The sequence below is a fragment of the Armigeres subalbatus genome, chromosome 3 (genome assembly GCF_024139115.2).
Source record: "Armigeres subalbatus isolate Guangzhou_Male chromosome 3, GZ_Asu_2, whole genome shotgun sequence".
NCBI classification, from domain to species: domain Eukaryota; kingdom Metazoa; phylum Arthropoda; class Insecta; order Diptera; family Culicidae; genus Armigeres; species Armigeres subalbatus.
This window is the reverse complement of record NC_085141.1, coordinates 244,451,525-244,467,202: the sequence shown is the minus strand read 5'-3', so window position 1 is coordinate 244,467,202 and position 15,678 is coordinate 244,451,525.

Here is a 15,678-nt window from a genome sequence, read left to right as displayed (position 1 = left end):
ATACTAATCTTCTCACGGTTTTCAGCATAACATTCTGTATTAAATTCTTCAAGATCTGGATCAGTATAACAGTTTTTCATCGTAAATTGTGCCGTCTAACCGCAAATCGCTGTTTTTCGATATTTCTGCATAATTTTTTTTCTATATAAAAATTTCAGCAGAATTGGTCAACTTTTGGGCGGTGCTAAAACCGCCCAAAAGTTGACCAATTTTGCTGAAATTGTGTCCAGAGCATCAGGGCATCAAATAGAACCGAATAAAAGGCTGGCCCTTCAAAAAAAAAATGTAAAAAAGTTTTTTCCACACTAATTTGAGCCACCCTAATAAGCATACATATCGGCAGAAAACTTTTTAAAAAGTTTACACAAACAATGGACACTAAACAGCTGTCTATTGCGATGTGAATAATTCTTTGAATTCACTCCCGGGTAGAAGTGAATAACAAACAAATAACATAATAATAACAAATTATGCTGTTATATCAGATTTAGTTATTCTTATGTTATTCATAAATAACATAAAATAGCATCCCAACAGCAAGTTTTGTTATAATAGTAAAATTTGCAATTTATATGTTATTGTAAGAAAGAGTAGAACAACAAATGAAGAACACATTTTGCAATCATAGCAAAGTTTGCTATTCATTTATCATTCCCATTTTCAACATATTAATAATAACTGATTTTGATATTTTCTTTCCTTCAAATATTTTGCTATTGGTTTGTTATTATAATAGCAAAATGAGTTATTTATGAGTTATTTGCTATTTTAGCAACTACATCAAACAAACTAATATCATATTTTGCTATTCAGTTATTCATATATTAATAGTAAAATTTGATATTATTTTGCTGTTTTGTTCTACCCGGGATGTTGAAAATGCACATGATAAATGAATAACAAACTTTGTTATAATTGCAAAATGTGTTCTTCATTTGTTGTTCTGTTCTTCCATACAATAACATAATAATAACAAATTTTATTATTATAACAAAATTTGCTATTAGGATGCTATTTTATGTTATTCATGAATAACATAGGAATAACAAAATCTGGTATCACAGCCAAATTTGTTATTATTATGTTATTTGTTTGTTATTCACCTCTACCCGGGCAGCGGGTGTCCTTCGAAAGGCTGAAATAGACTAAATAATCATAAGGCTGAACTCAAAAGGCTGAAATCTCGAAAGCGTGAAATGCATGAATGCACGAGCCTCGATGCACGAAAGGCTTAAATTGATTAGATGAAATGAATCCCAACCATACGAGTTGTTGATCCAACCATGTTGAGTGGTTGAATAGTGAATAATTAATAAAGAGTAAAGGATAAAGAATATAAAAAATAATAAAGAATAAAGAGTAAAGAACAAAGAATAAAGAATAAAAAACAAGAATAAATAATAAAGAATCAAGAATAAGGAATAAAGCGTGAAGAATGCAGAATAAAGAAAACAGAATGCACAGAGAAGAAGGAAGAAGAAGAAAAAGGAAGAAGACAGAAGTAGGAAAAAGGAAAATAGAAAAAGGAAGAAGAAAGAAGTAGGGAAAAGGAAGAAGAAAAAAGTAAGAAACAGGAAGAAAGAAGAAGGATAAAGGAAAAGATGAAAGATTGAAGAAAGAACATAAAAGAAGGAAGAAATAAAAAGTAAAAAAAAGAATAATGATGAAGAAAGAAGGAAGACAAGGAGGAAAGAGAAAAATGGAAGAATGAAGAAGGAAGAAAAAAGAAGGAACAAGAGTGAAGGAAAAACCCAATTTAATTCACCGAGTAGTGATACTGCTTTTCTCACATTTAGCCAAAGACACCAACATTATATGGTGCTTATATGGTTCGATGTACCAATTTCCTAATAAGTTTTAAACGCAACGGCCGATTGTTATCAAATTCAATAGTGATCAACGAGGCTCTCTGTCGAATGAAACTTGTTGCGAGCAGATCGGTTGATGATTACTATATAAAAAGTTGTCTAATGTTTTTCTTAGCTTTTGTGCAAACACATACACACACATACACACAAGGGCTGCGAAATGGTGAGTTGACATCTGGCAAGGAGCGACCTACACAGCACTGGTCCTCACAAGTTCCAATATCACGCTTTCACGGGTCTTCTGATTATTTATTTATTATTATCTTCTGATGACAATCGACCGCCATCTAAGGCAGGCCTGCCCAACCTTTTCACGCCACGGGCCAATTTTTAGAATTCACACTTGCTGGCGGGCCAGAAAATATTCGGTACATAACTTTTGTAAAATTTTCAAAATTATCAGTGTTTTTTTTTCATTATCTAAAAAAACTAAACTCGATCGTTGCATGAGGAATCCATTTGAAACATTTGAGGAAAATTATTCAAATCGGTAAACGGTGTTGAATAAAATGAGAATTTCGTTACTTTACCAGCATACTTGCATGAACTGTTTTCAACGGTATGAAGGAAATGCACCAGATTTCAACAACACACTGTGCCAAAGTGCTTCATGTTCAAGTCATTGAGATGTTTGGCGATATCTGCTAGAAAAGCCAAGGCACTCATCTATTCAGGATCATTCAGTTCGAGTAGTGGTTTTCCTTTATCTTGTAAAAATAGTTCCATTTTCCTCTCAAGCATGGTACCAAGGCGTAGTTAATGAACTTCGCAACAATACAGGAAGTCTTCATATTCGTCATTTCCGTCAACATCATTTATAGTTGGTGGTGGTTGAGACCCCTAACGTTGATAAAGTTGATTGTCTTAATAACAAACGTCAATACTTGAGGAATATTGATCGTTTTCGAATATCGATTCTATTGGTGAATATGCAGTATGGCAGGGAATATCACCATATCTTTGTGATTGCTTTTCCATGCTTAGAATTGTCACAACGCCATTGTTATTTCCTGTCATTGATTGCTGGTGCTGCATCAATCGTAAGGTCACTTAAGTTTTCCAAGGGGAAAATAGTTCCTTCGCACAGGTCTTATCAGCCCTCAGGGTTTCCCGTTAGTTGTTCCCTGTATAGGGTTCGAAGCTGCCAATTTCTCTGTCATTCGAAAATGACCATCAATTCCTCTTATGAACACAGCCAATTTTGCAACGTTTCTTTTTATCTTTATTAGAGAAGCTTGCAGCCCTGGGCTGGTTCACCTCTAATGCTTCTGAAGGAGGCTATTTCCTTGAGACTTACGATGTTGTAAACAACAACCTAAATGCTTTCCTAAACAAGCTCTCCGTCCTGGAAAAATTTCATCCGTTTTGCCAAAATCCTACAGCAAAATTGACCCGTACTGCATTTTCTGACCTCGTATGTTCTTGAGTAAAGAGAGTTGTTGTTTCTATAATCCATTGTACCAATAATTTAAATCCATGAATGTAAATTTAAATTGATTGAGCGCCCTACCTTTGAAGTTCTACCAACTTTTGTTTCGTACCTCAAATATCATATTTCATAGAATGCTTGGATTCAGATTTTATTCTTTCAATATAGCAAAACTTTCTGATCAAATTGAGAAGACCGGTCTTCCTTTTTTCAACGTGAACGTAAACTACTCTTACCAATCTTTATTGGAAACGTTTCAAGCTTTGATTAAAAACTTACGTATTAAATAATTAATAATAAAAAGAGCTTCCCGAGCTAGCTAGAAAAACTGGCGGGCCTAATCTGAGTTTATTTTTCTTACGCGCCGCGGGCCACAGAAAATGGAGCCGAGGGCCGCATCCGGCCCGCGGGCCGTACGTTGGGCAGCCCTGATCTAAGGGTTTTGTACTTAGCTGGTAGTGCAGCCTGGGTACTGTTGTCCTTCTGACATCAGCTAGAGTGAGTTGGTGCGACCAAGGGCACCATCGTCCCTAACCCCTAATCCCAAGGCGTTAAGCGACCCGTGCCGAGGGAATGCATGGCCCGGGGGGGGGGGGGGGGAAATAATAAGCTAGGCCTTTAACGGAGCCTGTGGGGTACCTGGGCACCCTCCACAGTAATTGTCCCTTACCGCGTCATGCTGGGCTCTGGCGTGGTGGACCTCTTTTCCCGAGCAACTGTGGGACCAAAATGGAAAACCAAGTCAATTCTTCAATTAGTGGTAGTAGTGTAGGCGACAACCCCTTCGCAAGAGGTGGGTTGTTCAGGTCTCCGCCTAGGAGGCTAGAAGCAATAGTCGGCAGCTCGGTGCGCAGCGCCAGCGTGTGTCGCTTAACCCTCTCCCAGGCTACGCCGGTAGAGGTTATAGACGGCCCATGGCTTGTGAAGGCGATGAACCGCAAACGCGATGGGCTTTCGGCCTTAGAGGTGGCGACGGAACAGCTGGACGCCATCATAGACTTTGCGTCATCGAAGCATAATATCAGTAAGGACCTCAAGAGGAGCTTGCAGGACCTTCGAAAGTCGATGCTGGACGCCAAGCTGGAGAGGGCGGTCGGGACGGCCAAGTGTAAACCCGTGAAATCCGTGGAGTCGAGGTCTACCCAGTCTGAGGCCCAAGCATTCGCTGACTCGGGCAAGGTCGAATCGACCGAGGGCGTGCCAGCGAAGACGGTGGTACCAAAGTCTACCCAGACTGAGTCTCAAGTATTTGCGGGTACGTTGGGGGTGATTGCTCCAACGGAGCAGACTCAAAAACGGAGGAGACAGTTTCCAGGGGATGAGCTCTCTGGGGGCCGCTCCAAATCGCGGAGGGTTACTACCCCGAACAAGGGTAGTGGGGCTGAGAAGCTGAACCCCGGCCAGGTACCTCCAAAACCGGGGGAGGAAGGACCAGGAAAGGTCCGTCCACCCAGGAAAGACGGTGGTAAGGGGTTTCGGCAGGCTGAGAGCTCTCAGCCGCACCAGACCAGGGAAATAGAGGGGGATGACGCCTCCTGGACCCTGGTCAAGAACAAGAGGAAATTGAAGACGTCAAGGGCCAAAAAGAAGACCCAGGCGAATGAGGTTAGCAAGAAGTCTAGGGTAGGCGCCAATCGCTCCAGGGGCGATGCCCTATTCATCAATACGGACGAGGCTAAGTACTCGGACGTCTTGAAGGCAATGAGGAGTGACGTCAAGCTCGGTGAACTCGGCTCCGACGTACGTCGAATAATACGTACCCGGATGGGCGAGATGATCCTCGAGCTGAAGCGGGCATCTCGCAAAAGGGCGCCGCCTACAAGAAGTTGGCGGAGGAAGTCCTTGGCGAGACGGTCAAGGTGAGAGATCACTGAAGTCAGGCGGATTGGAGGGACATAAGGCACAATGCTGCACGAACCCTCCCAATTGTTTGATTTGTTCCAGCAAAGTTGTGAACAGCAAGCATCCCATGGGGGGTTCGATGTGCCCGGCGTTTAAGCGTGCTGCAAAATCACCGTGCAGGTAACGCAGCTGGCTTGCTCGGCCTCGCCCGAGTGTTTGGTGTGCGCAGGTTTAGAGGAAACGGCGGAACACGTGTTGTTCGTGTGCCTACGTTTTCGCGCAATGCGTGACCACATGCTTGCCACATGTGGTCTGGACAATACCCCGGACAACCTAGTTCGGAGGATGTGTAAAGATGAAGCAGAGTTACTGTGCACGTGTTTCAGTTGGTGGTGCATGAGAGGCGTATTTAGCTGTCTCGTATGAGCGAAGTAGGTGATGCCCTTCTAAATCGTGCGCCTCCTGCTAGTTGCTATGTACCTCATGGGCAGCACACGCGATCCATCTCATGCGCTTGTCGCATGAGCTGATATCCTAGGAGCTGATTACCTAGTGACCCTAGTGACGAAGCGCTAGGGAAAATAAACAGAGGCAAGAAAAAATGCACTGATGCGCTTTTATTTTTTTTTAATCAAGTTCTCCTGTAGCCATACAGGCATGGGATGGGATGAAGCTCCTAATGAATTATAGGTTGATTGCATCTGATTTAATGGCGAAATATCTTTAGCTGGTGAGGACAGACTAGACGCTGGATGTCAACAAATAATCAATTCGTTTTGGCCGGAGCGAAAAATTTTCATTGATGAAATAGTCGAACTAGGTATATACATGTGAAATAAGTGCACATATAGGGGAACTGTACCGGTTTTGGCCATGTTCCTAATTTGGCCAATTTTGTGAATAACTCCAAAAATAAAGCAATTCGCGAGGGTTTTATTAGTTCCAACAAGAGATATATCCCTCACGATTCAACGCTGCTTTCAACTGATTGATTATTTTGGAAAAATATGTATTTTTCAGGGTTGGCCAAATTAGGCACTAAGTTGGCCAAAACCGGTGCACTTCCCCTACTATGAAGGTTTTATAGATAGAGTTGTGGGAATTTGTTAATCATTCTTGACGGAAGCAACCGTAAAATTTAAAGATGCAGCTCTCAATTGTAGAAGTATTTTCTTTAGAAGTGGTCATTGTAATCCTGATAATCCTTATTTTATCGCATTCCGTCTACTGTCATACAAATGGTTGACTCCGAAATTATTGCGATTAATACATGCAACACCTGGAGCCTGAATATGCATGGATCATACCACATATTCGCTTTGTTCCTGTTTTGCTTGCGTCCAGTCAAGCTCATTCTATTTTTCGATTTGATATTTCACGTTATAGCCATTTGGATGCGATTCTTCGTAAAAACTATTTTTCAGATATAGGCAATTAACTTTGATTGAACTGAATTTTTCCGAAACTTATAAAAAAAACTGTTTGGCGTTCAAGTTATTAAGATTTGTGAGCTTGAGCCTCACTTGAAATTAGGATCATTAACTTTTTGTTGGCGAATGCATAAAAAACCATGGATACGAACTAGCATTATCATTCAAAAACATTTCGTTCATATTGAGTGAGCGCATCAGACAGCGCTCGGCGACGAGCGCGGGGCACGCGCACATGATTTTTCTAAGGTGTCACATTTTCTGCGCGCTCAAAATTCTTATTTATGCGTCCCTTGACTGCTCAGCACACTTTGATTCTAATGTTCTATGCGCTGAATTGGTAAGAGTCTCAGTAGCACATTTTTGTACGCATGAGAAAAATGTAACTCTGGATGAAGTTGGCTGGAACGCCGTTTTATCGGCTATCGCTCAAATCGTTTCGAAGCTACACAAAGGTGGCGCGTGGACTCAAGGATGGCTAGTTCAGGCGCAAATAAGAGGTGGTCCAAGGGATCGGAGTCGGCTTCATGGGTCATACCGGTGGTCGAACTCGATCCTTTTATCGAACAAGTGGCCGCGCGAAGAACAACATGGTATCGTCGCTTTCGCGGCGTCGGTCAACCGGGCGGGTTCCGAGCCCGAAGACGGAAAGGGGTCCTCGTCAAGGCTGGGGTAGGCGTAGGCACCCCGTCGGCAAGTCCCTCTGTATGTTGGCGAATAGGCCTTGTCGCAGAAAGGTCAATTTGGGGTGCACGCGGCATCATCATTCTTGATACCAGTCGTGCAGAGGGAAGCAGGCGCGAAGTCGACCCTTCCCACCTTCCGAGGACATAGGGCGTAGTAAGACCACCTGGAAAGCCGGCAATGCGCTGGCACGATACCATGGTGTTCTTCTAAAAAAGTGAGTCACGATGTTCGGTGCTGCAAGGACACGCAGCTTACCTCGAGGGTGCGTTGTGCAATGGCCCCCCTTTGAAGCATTACTTTCTGGTTGTACCGAAGGGACTATGGGCTTGGCGGCAATGGGAACGGTTTAGCGGGTTGGGGATGTAGTCCTGCCTCTCTCGTTTGCTGTTGGAGGTGGTCCCTTCCCCCCCCACCTCCTGGACAACCCAGGATGTCTGTTGAGCAGATTCCCCCTCCATTGCTTAGAAAGAAAAAGAAACACACACTCATACATACGCACGGAGAGACAGACATTTGCTCAGATCGTCAAGCTGAGTCGATTGGTATATAACACTATGGGTCTCCGAGGCTTCTATAAAAAGTTCGTTTTCGTAGTGAAATGATAGCCTTTCGGTATAACTTTGTTGTACGAGAAAGGCAAAAAGGAAAGGAAGAAAGAAGAAGGGAAAAGGAAAAAAGGACGGAAAATGAAAAAAATAAAATAGAAGAAGAAATAAAGATGAAGGAATAAGGAAGAAGGAAAAAAGAAAAAATAGAAGAAAATATATTAGAGAAAAATGAACAAAGAGGGTGAAGAAGGAAGAAGAGGAAGAAGGAAGAAATAATAAGGCAAAAGGAAAGAATGAAGAGGGAAGAAGAAGAACAAAGAAAAATGAAGAAAAAAAAGGAGAAAATAGAAGGAAGGCAGAAGAAGGAAATAAGCACAAGAAAGGAGGATGAAAGGAAGAACTAAAAAGAAAGAATGTAGAATGAAGAAGAAAGAAAGAAAAAGGACAATTTGAAAAAGAAAAAGGAAAAAAAAGAAGAAATATGACACAAGGAAAAAGAAGAAGGAAAAAGAAAAAATAGAAGGAAGTGGGAAGAAAGAAGGATAGAGAAAAGAATAAAGAATATAAAAATAAGGAAATAATCATGACATGAATCAAAAACCAAATGCAAGAATCAAGAACAATCTCTTGTTCCTTTCTATGCTGCCACCATTTTTAAAAAATCAAGGAGTCGCAAAAAGATTTCGATTCCTTTTAGTTTGTGCCCCTATTAACGTCAAATGTGATTTTTTCAATTGAAATCGAGCTTTTCGAGTTTCAACCATTGTGAGACGGTCTCCACGAAACTCCGGAAAGATTAAAGTTGCTGGTGACAAGAAGCACATCCGCCGCTGCCATACCCTCAACTATGGTGAAGACGGAATGGTAGTGGGCATCTAAGTAGTCAACGTCACGTGTTCGATTTGGAGGTATGTGCAGGTATGTACCGTTTGATACAAACTTCAGGATAATTTGGGCGTCTTAGAACAACTCATATGCCTACATTTGAGACGCGAGTGAACGACAAATACTCGGAGGACATAATTGGGTTGTTACCGCCGCTGGGGACATCATGGACGATTGGAGGATTTCCAGGACGATTTGGAGATCTTACTACATCTCATATGTCTGAATTTGAGATGCAAGTAAAAGAAAAATACTCGGAGGACATAATTAGGTTGATACCGCGGCTGGGAACATCATGAAAGCCTTGGTTGATTCGGCCGACCATTTGATTCAAACTCCAGGACGATTTGGAGATCTTACTAAATCTCATATGTCTGGATTTGAGACGCAAGTGGAAGAAAAATACTCGGAGGGCATAATTGGGTTGATACCGACAATAGATGCTCGCTTGCCACCGAGCTGAGTCGTTGTAGAAGCAAACCCGCCTCAATACGGCAAATAGAAGCACATGTTTGTGATTCAAACGCAACCGACTGTTGTTCAATTCTGATACACATAGTTGGGTAGAGAGAACAGGGTGTGAAATGTTGCCAAAGCAGATTCGATAGATACGGGGAATTGACTGATATCCCATCGTTATTAGCTGGTTATGGAACAACTTCTCGCAAGGGCAGCTGTTGTATAATTGGTAATACGTCCGTGTACTTAATGGAATACTGTGGATTCAAGTCCCACCGGCAGCCGAATCTTTTTTAGCAATATCTCATAAAAACACCTTAAAATGGCAAACTTAACTAGGGGAACAGACGGCTTTGGCAGACTTTGTTCTATTATTGTCAGGGGGGTTTTTGTCGACCGAATTTTATGAAATTTGGCCACAATATTATTTAATATGCAAAGAATGTTTGGGCCAAATTTGAGCATAATCAGTCATAAAAACCCCCCTTACAATAATAGAACAAAACCTGCCAAAGCCGTCATTCCCCCTAGGGTAACGGTACCAATAGTGGAGGTATAAGTAGATCCACAAAAGAAAATATTTTTTAAAAAATGATAATTATGGTAAATTTACTGCTTTATTATCTTAGTCAATAGATAAACTAATAAATTTGCTAACAAAAATAGGATAGATGTCATTTAACATCAACAATTACCAAATATTGCTTGCACCACTATGGGTACACTGTTCCTTTAGTGGCGGTAAAAAATAATTATGGTTCCTATAGTGGTGCTATCCATTGGTTTCTAATGAGACTCGCCACTATTGGTACAGTTGCACCACTATAGGTGCAAGGGAGTCAATTTTGTTAGGGAAAATCATTGTTTTCAATAGTTTTTCAAGCGAAATCTTAAAGTAAGTTTCATTTAACAGGATATTTAAAGCACGACGCATCAACTGAAACCATCGTAAAGTCTATAAATATGATAAATCTCATCACTATTGGTGCTACCTCCACTAAGGGTACGGTTACCCTATGTGTATCAAAATTAAACATCTTTTCCAAAAAAAAAAAGAAAAAATCTGAATTTTCTCTCAAGTCATCAATCGGGAAATTTTAATGTATGGGCCTGTTCAAATATTACCCCCTCGTAACAATTTGTAACAATTTTCAGAACCACCCCACCCCTATGCGTAACGTGTAACAAATGCAATTTTTTGAAAAATATCTAAATTTTGGTATAATTTGAAGGGTAGTGCTATAAATAATTATTTATTGTATATTTCATGCTTTTTTTGGGGATAATAAATACATTTTGAAAAAAATAATATTTTTTCTCTATGCAAACAACTTGTTACGCGTAACAATGTTTCGATCGACCCCCACCCCCTATATTTTGCGTAACAAAGCGTAACAAAAATCAAATAGCCCCCACCCCCTATTGCGTTACGTAACATTTGAACAGACCCTATCTGCATTTTTTTAAATTTTCGCCTTTGTGCATTATTTTTTGCACACCATTCAAAAGCTTATACAATAACCTTTGTAAGGATTTATTAATATTGTGGAAAAAATAGAATACAAGTATTTAAAGAAATAGTTGAAAAACGACCATTTTTTCTGAAAATTTGTATAATTTTCCACCAATTTTTGACTTTGACACCTTGTATCTCTGTAACTAAAGCACGTTCTCATTTCATTTATTTAGTTTACATCTAAACAGATAACACTGAGTCAACAATTTGACGCCACAATACACGGTTCGAGGCCGCATCTCTCCATCCTCGGATACGCCACACGCTCGCCAAGTCGTTTTGCACCTGGTCTGCCCATCTCGCTCGCTGCGCTCCACGCCGTCTCGTACCTGCCGGATCGGAAGCGAACACCATCTTTGCAGGGTTGCTGTCCGGCATTCTTGCAACATGTCCTGCCCATCGTACCCTTCCGGCTTTAGCTACCTTTTGGATACTGGGTGCGCCGTAGAGCTGGGTGAGCTCATGGTTCATTCTTCGCCGCCACACACCGTCTTCTTGTACACCGCCAAAGATGGTCCTAAGCACCCGTCTCTCGAATACTCCGAGTGCTTGCAAGTCCTCTTCGAGCATTGTCCATGTTTCATTTCCGTAGAGGACAACCGGTCTTATTAGCGTCTTGTACATGAAACATTTGGTCCGCAGTTTCTTCTGGAGCCCGTAGTAGGCCCGACTTCCACAGATGATGCGCCTTCGTATTTCACGATTAACGTTGTTGTCAGCTGTACGAATTCCTCGACCACCTCGATCGTATCCCCGTCTATCGTAACACTGCTTCCCAGGCGGGCACTGTCGCGCTCGGTTCCGCCCACAAGCATGTACTTTGTCTTTGCTTCACGTTTCAGGCGGGTGTACAGTTCTGCCACCTTTGCAAATGTTCGGCCGACAATGTCCATGTCATCCGCGAAGCAAATAAATTGACTGGATCTGTTGAAAATCGTACCCCGGCTGTTACACCCGGCTCTCTGCATGACACCTTCTAGCGCAATGTTGAACAACAGACACGAAAGTCCATCACCTTGTCTTAGTCCCCGGCGCGATTCGAACGAACTGGAGTGTTCGCCCGAAAACACAGCTTTGCACACCATCCACCGTTGCTTTGATCAGTCTGGTAAGCTTCCCAGGGAAGCTGTTCTCGTCCATAATTTTCCATAGCTCTACGCGGTCTATACTGTCATATGTCGCCTTGAAATCAAAGAACAGATCGTGTGTTGGGACCTGGTATTCACGGCATTTTTGAAGGATTTGCCGTACAGTAAAGATCTGGTCCGATGTCGAGCGGCCGTCAACGAAGCCGGCTTGATAACTTCCCACGAACTCGTTCACTAATGGTGACAGTCAACGGAAGATGATCTGGGATATCACTTTGTGGGCGGCATTAAGGATGGTGATCGCTCGAAAGTTCTCACACTCCAGTTTGTCGCCTTTCTTGTAGATGGGGCATATAACCCATTCCTTCCACTCCTCCGGTAGCTGTTCGGTTTCCCAGATTCTGACTATCAGTTTGTGCAGGCAAGTGGCCAGCTTTTCCGGGGTCATCTTGATGAGCTCAGCTCCGATACCATCCTTACCAGCTGCTTTATTGGTCTTTAGCTGTTGAATGGCATTCTTAACTTCCCTCAAGGTGGGGGCTGGTTGGCTTCCATCGTCCGCTGAACTGACGTAGTCATCTCCTCCGCTGCCTTGACTTTCACTGCCTGTACTCTCAGCGCCATTCAGATGTTCCTCGTAGTGCTGCTTCCACCTTTCGATCACCACACGTTCGTCCGTCAAGATGCTCCCATCCTTATCCCGGCACTTTTCGGCTCGCGGCACGAAGCCTTTGTGGGATGCGTTGAGCTTCTGATAGAACTTACGTGTATTTTGAGAACGGCCTTTGTGGGATGCGTTGAGCTTCTGATAGAACTTACGTGTATTTTGAGAACGGCACAGCTATTCCATCTCCTCGAACTCCGCTTCTTCCAGGCGGCGTTTCTTCTCCTGAAAAAGGCGGGTTTGCTGTCTCCGCTTCCATCTATAACGTTCCACGTTCTACCGGGTACCTTGCTGCAGCGCGACCGCCCGCGCTGCGTCCTTCTCCTCCAGAATCTGTCTGCATTCTTCGTCGAACCAATCATTCTGTCGACTTCGACCCATATACCCGACGTTGTTCTCCGCTGCGTCGTTAATGGCTGCTTTGACTGTATTCCAGCAGTCCTCAAGAGGGGCCCCATCGAGCTCACCCTCTTCCGGCAACGCTGCCTCGAGATGCTGCGCGTATGCAGTGGCGACATCAGGTTGCTTCAGTCGCTCTAGGTCGTACCGCGGTGGTCGGCGGTACCGAACATTGTTGATGACGGATAGTTTTGGGCGCAGTTTAACCATCACCAGATAGTGGTCAGAGTCGATGTTAGCACCACGATATGTCCTGACGTCGATAATGCCGTCCATCAATCAGATCGTGGTCGATTTGTGATTCTGTCTGCAGTGGTGATCTCCAGGTGTACCGATACGGGAGGCTGTGTTGGAAGTAGGTGCTGCGAATGGCCATATTCTTGGAGGCGGCGAAATCAATTAGTCGTAGGCCGTTTTCGTTCATCAGCCGGTGAGCGCTGAACTTTCCAATAGTCGGTTTAAAATACTATTCATTCTACTGCCGAAGCAGTCCGCTCACTGCCCTGTTGAGCAGGGACCCTCACTGCGGGTGTGTGGGTACCACCCACTGCCACCCTACTGCCTAAGCAGCCACTCAATCAACCGTCCTTACGGTGTGAGACTCACTTGTGTGCTCACCCTTACATTCGAGAACTCACTCCGTGAGGATATTACCCCCATTCTCCTTGAAAGTAATACCCTCATCTCCCTTGCACTTGCACCACTTGGGGGTGTGCGGGTACCACCCGCTGCCACCCACTTGCCGCCGAAGCAGCCCTCACTCTGTGGAACCTCCACAGGCTCCGTTAACTACCTGGCTAATTATTTCACCCCCCAGGTCATTCATCCCCTCGGCACGGGTCGCCTGACACCTTGGGATTCGGGGTTAGGGGCTTGTATGCTTTAAGCGGCACACGGTCGCTTGATAGGGTCTGCTTGCGGATACTTGTGGTTTTTGGGAGGGAATTAACAGAGCCCCCTGTTAACCCCACCACCTCCTAGGCAGAACCCCCTGACTCGCAGACAGCTGGGGAGGGGTCGTCAAGCCTTTGGACATGGTCCCTGCTGTCCCAGCTCGTGTGTGTTGCCGCAGCTCTGGTAGATGGTATGATTACCTCTAAACGTTCGCACCATTGATCCCTTCCAACAAACCTCCTGCAGCGCTACGATGCCGAATCCACGGTCCTTGAGCACATCGGCGAGTATGCGTGTGCTCCCGATGAAGTTGAGAGATTTGCAGTTCCACGAACCGAGTTTCCAATCGCTAGTCCCTTTTCGTCGCAGTGGTCTTCGCCGATGGGGCTCTCCTTAGCCGTGCGGTAAGACGCGCGGCTACAAAGCAAGACCATGCTGAGAGTGACTGGGTTCGAATCCCGGTTCCGGTCTAGACAATTTTCGGATTGGAAATTGTCTCGACTTTCCTGGGCATAAAAGTATCATCGTGCTAGCCTCATGATATACGAATGCAAAAATGGTAACCTGGCTTAGAAACCTCGCAGTTAATAACTGTGGAAGTGCTTAATGAACACTAAGCTGCGAGGCGGCTCTGTCCCAGTGTGGGGATGTAATGACAATAAGAAGAAGAAGAAGAAGAAGGTCTTCGCCGATGGTTCCGGTCCGTACTCTCTTGTTGATTGTTCGTTGCGTGAGTTTTTTTTTTGCTGGCTTGCAGGGCCTGACACCAAATCCCCTAAATTTCCGGAGGACCATTCCTCCTTATTTCCGGTGGACCATGGTGCACAATTTCACTTAGAGTCCCTCGCTGGCACTCGGACGATGATCAGCCGCCCCTAACATGGAGATCAAACGCTGTTGTGAGCCGATCCTGACATGGAGAACAGACGCTCAATAAGATTTGCACCTCCGGAGAGGAGCAAACCCCCCATTCCCTGTCAGCATACGACCATAGTTCCCACCGTTCCCATAGTTCCAACTAAAGCACTTAGATACTTCAAATTTTGGATTTTTCTTAATCAGAATATTGGTAACCTATAAAAAAAATTAAATAGGGGAACGGTTCACCACTTCATCTCATAGCTCCTATTTCAATCCCATAAAAAACAAAGCAATGGAAAGGAATTTGGTTTGTTTATTATTTTTGTGATTTCTTTCAGCAGTGAGCACGCATTGTTGACAAAAAGAAGCGACGAATTTGGTGCTGTATTTCTTTGTTTAGCGATGAGATGGATATATGTACAGTGAGATGGAGATCGGAACATTTCGCCATATGATTTGGGAGACATGACATGTTTGATTAATGGCCGCCTGAAATCCTATAGTGCAATGGGGATTAGAAGTGTAAAAATATCGAAAATTTTTGGTGAAGTTCACTTCCAGAAACATTCACAGTCGGCTCTGGACAGTCAATATTCAGTTGAATATTAGTCATTGAATATTTATGCACATTTTACAAATTGATAAATTATCTGAAATCTAAACACGTTTCAAATGAGTAAAGTGATTTATCACACAGGACTGAATCCGATTTTCATCCGCGAGGCACTTTCAACGGTAAACATCAACATAAACAATGCTAATAATGTTTTTTTCTGCACATAGGGTCTGTCTCATTTGGAGAATTAAACTTAAAAGTGACAGTTCGAAAATTAAAAAATCACCCCGTTATAAGAATGGCTGGTGCTACCCAGCAATTCCAATAGGACATCGATGGAAAATGATTCGATATCTGTCAAAAGTAATCTTGCTCTGCGAGCAGGGTTATTCGATAATTATGGAAATGTCACTTCTAAGTTTAATTTCAGTTTAATTATCGAATTGAGACAGACCCATAGTAAGCACACTCAGTGACAGTCGAATGAATGAGTTGGTGGAGTAGTCGTCTGACTATGTAATTCTATGTTTTGAATATTCATGCGATGTTTGT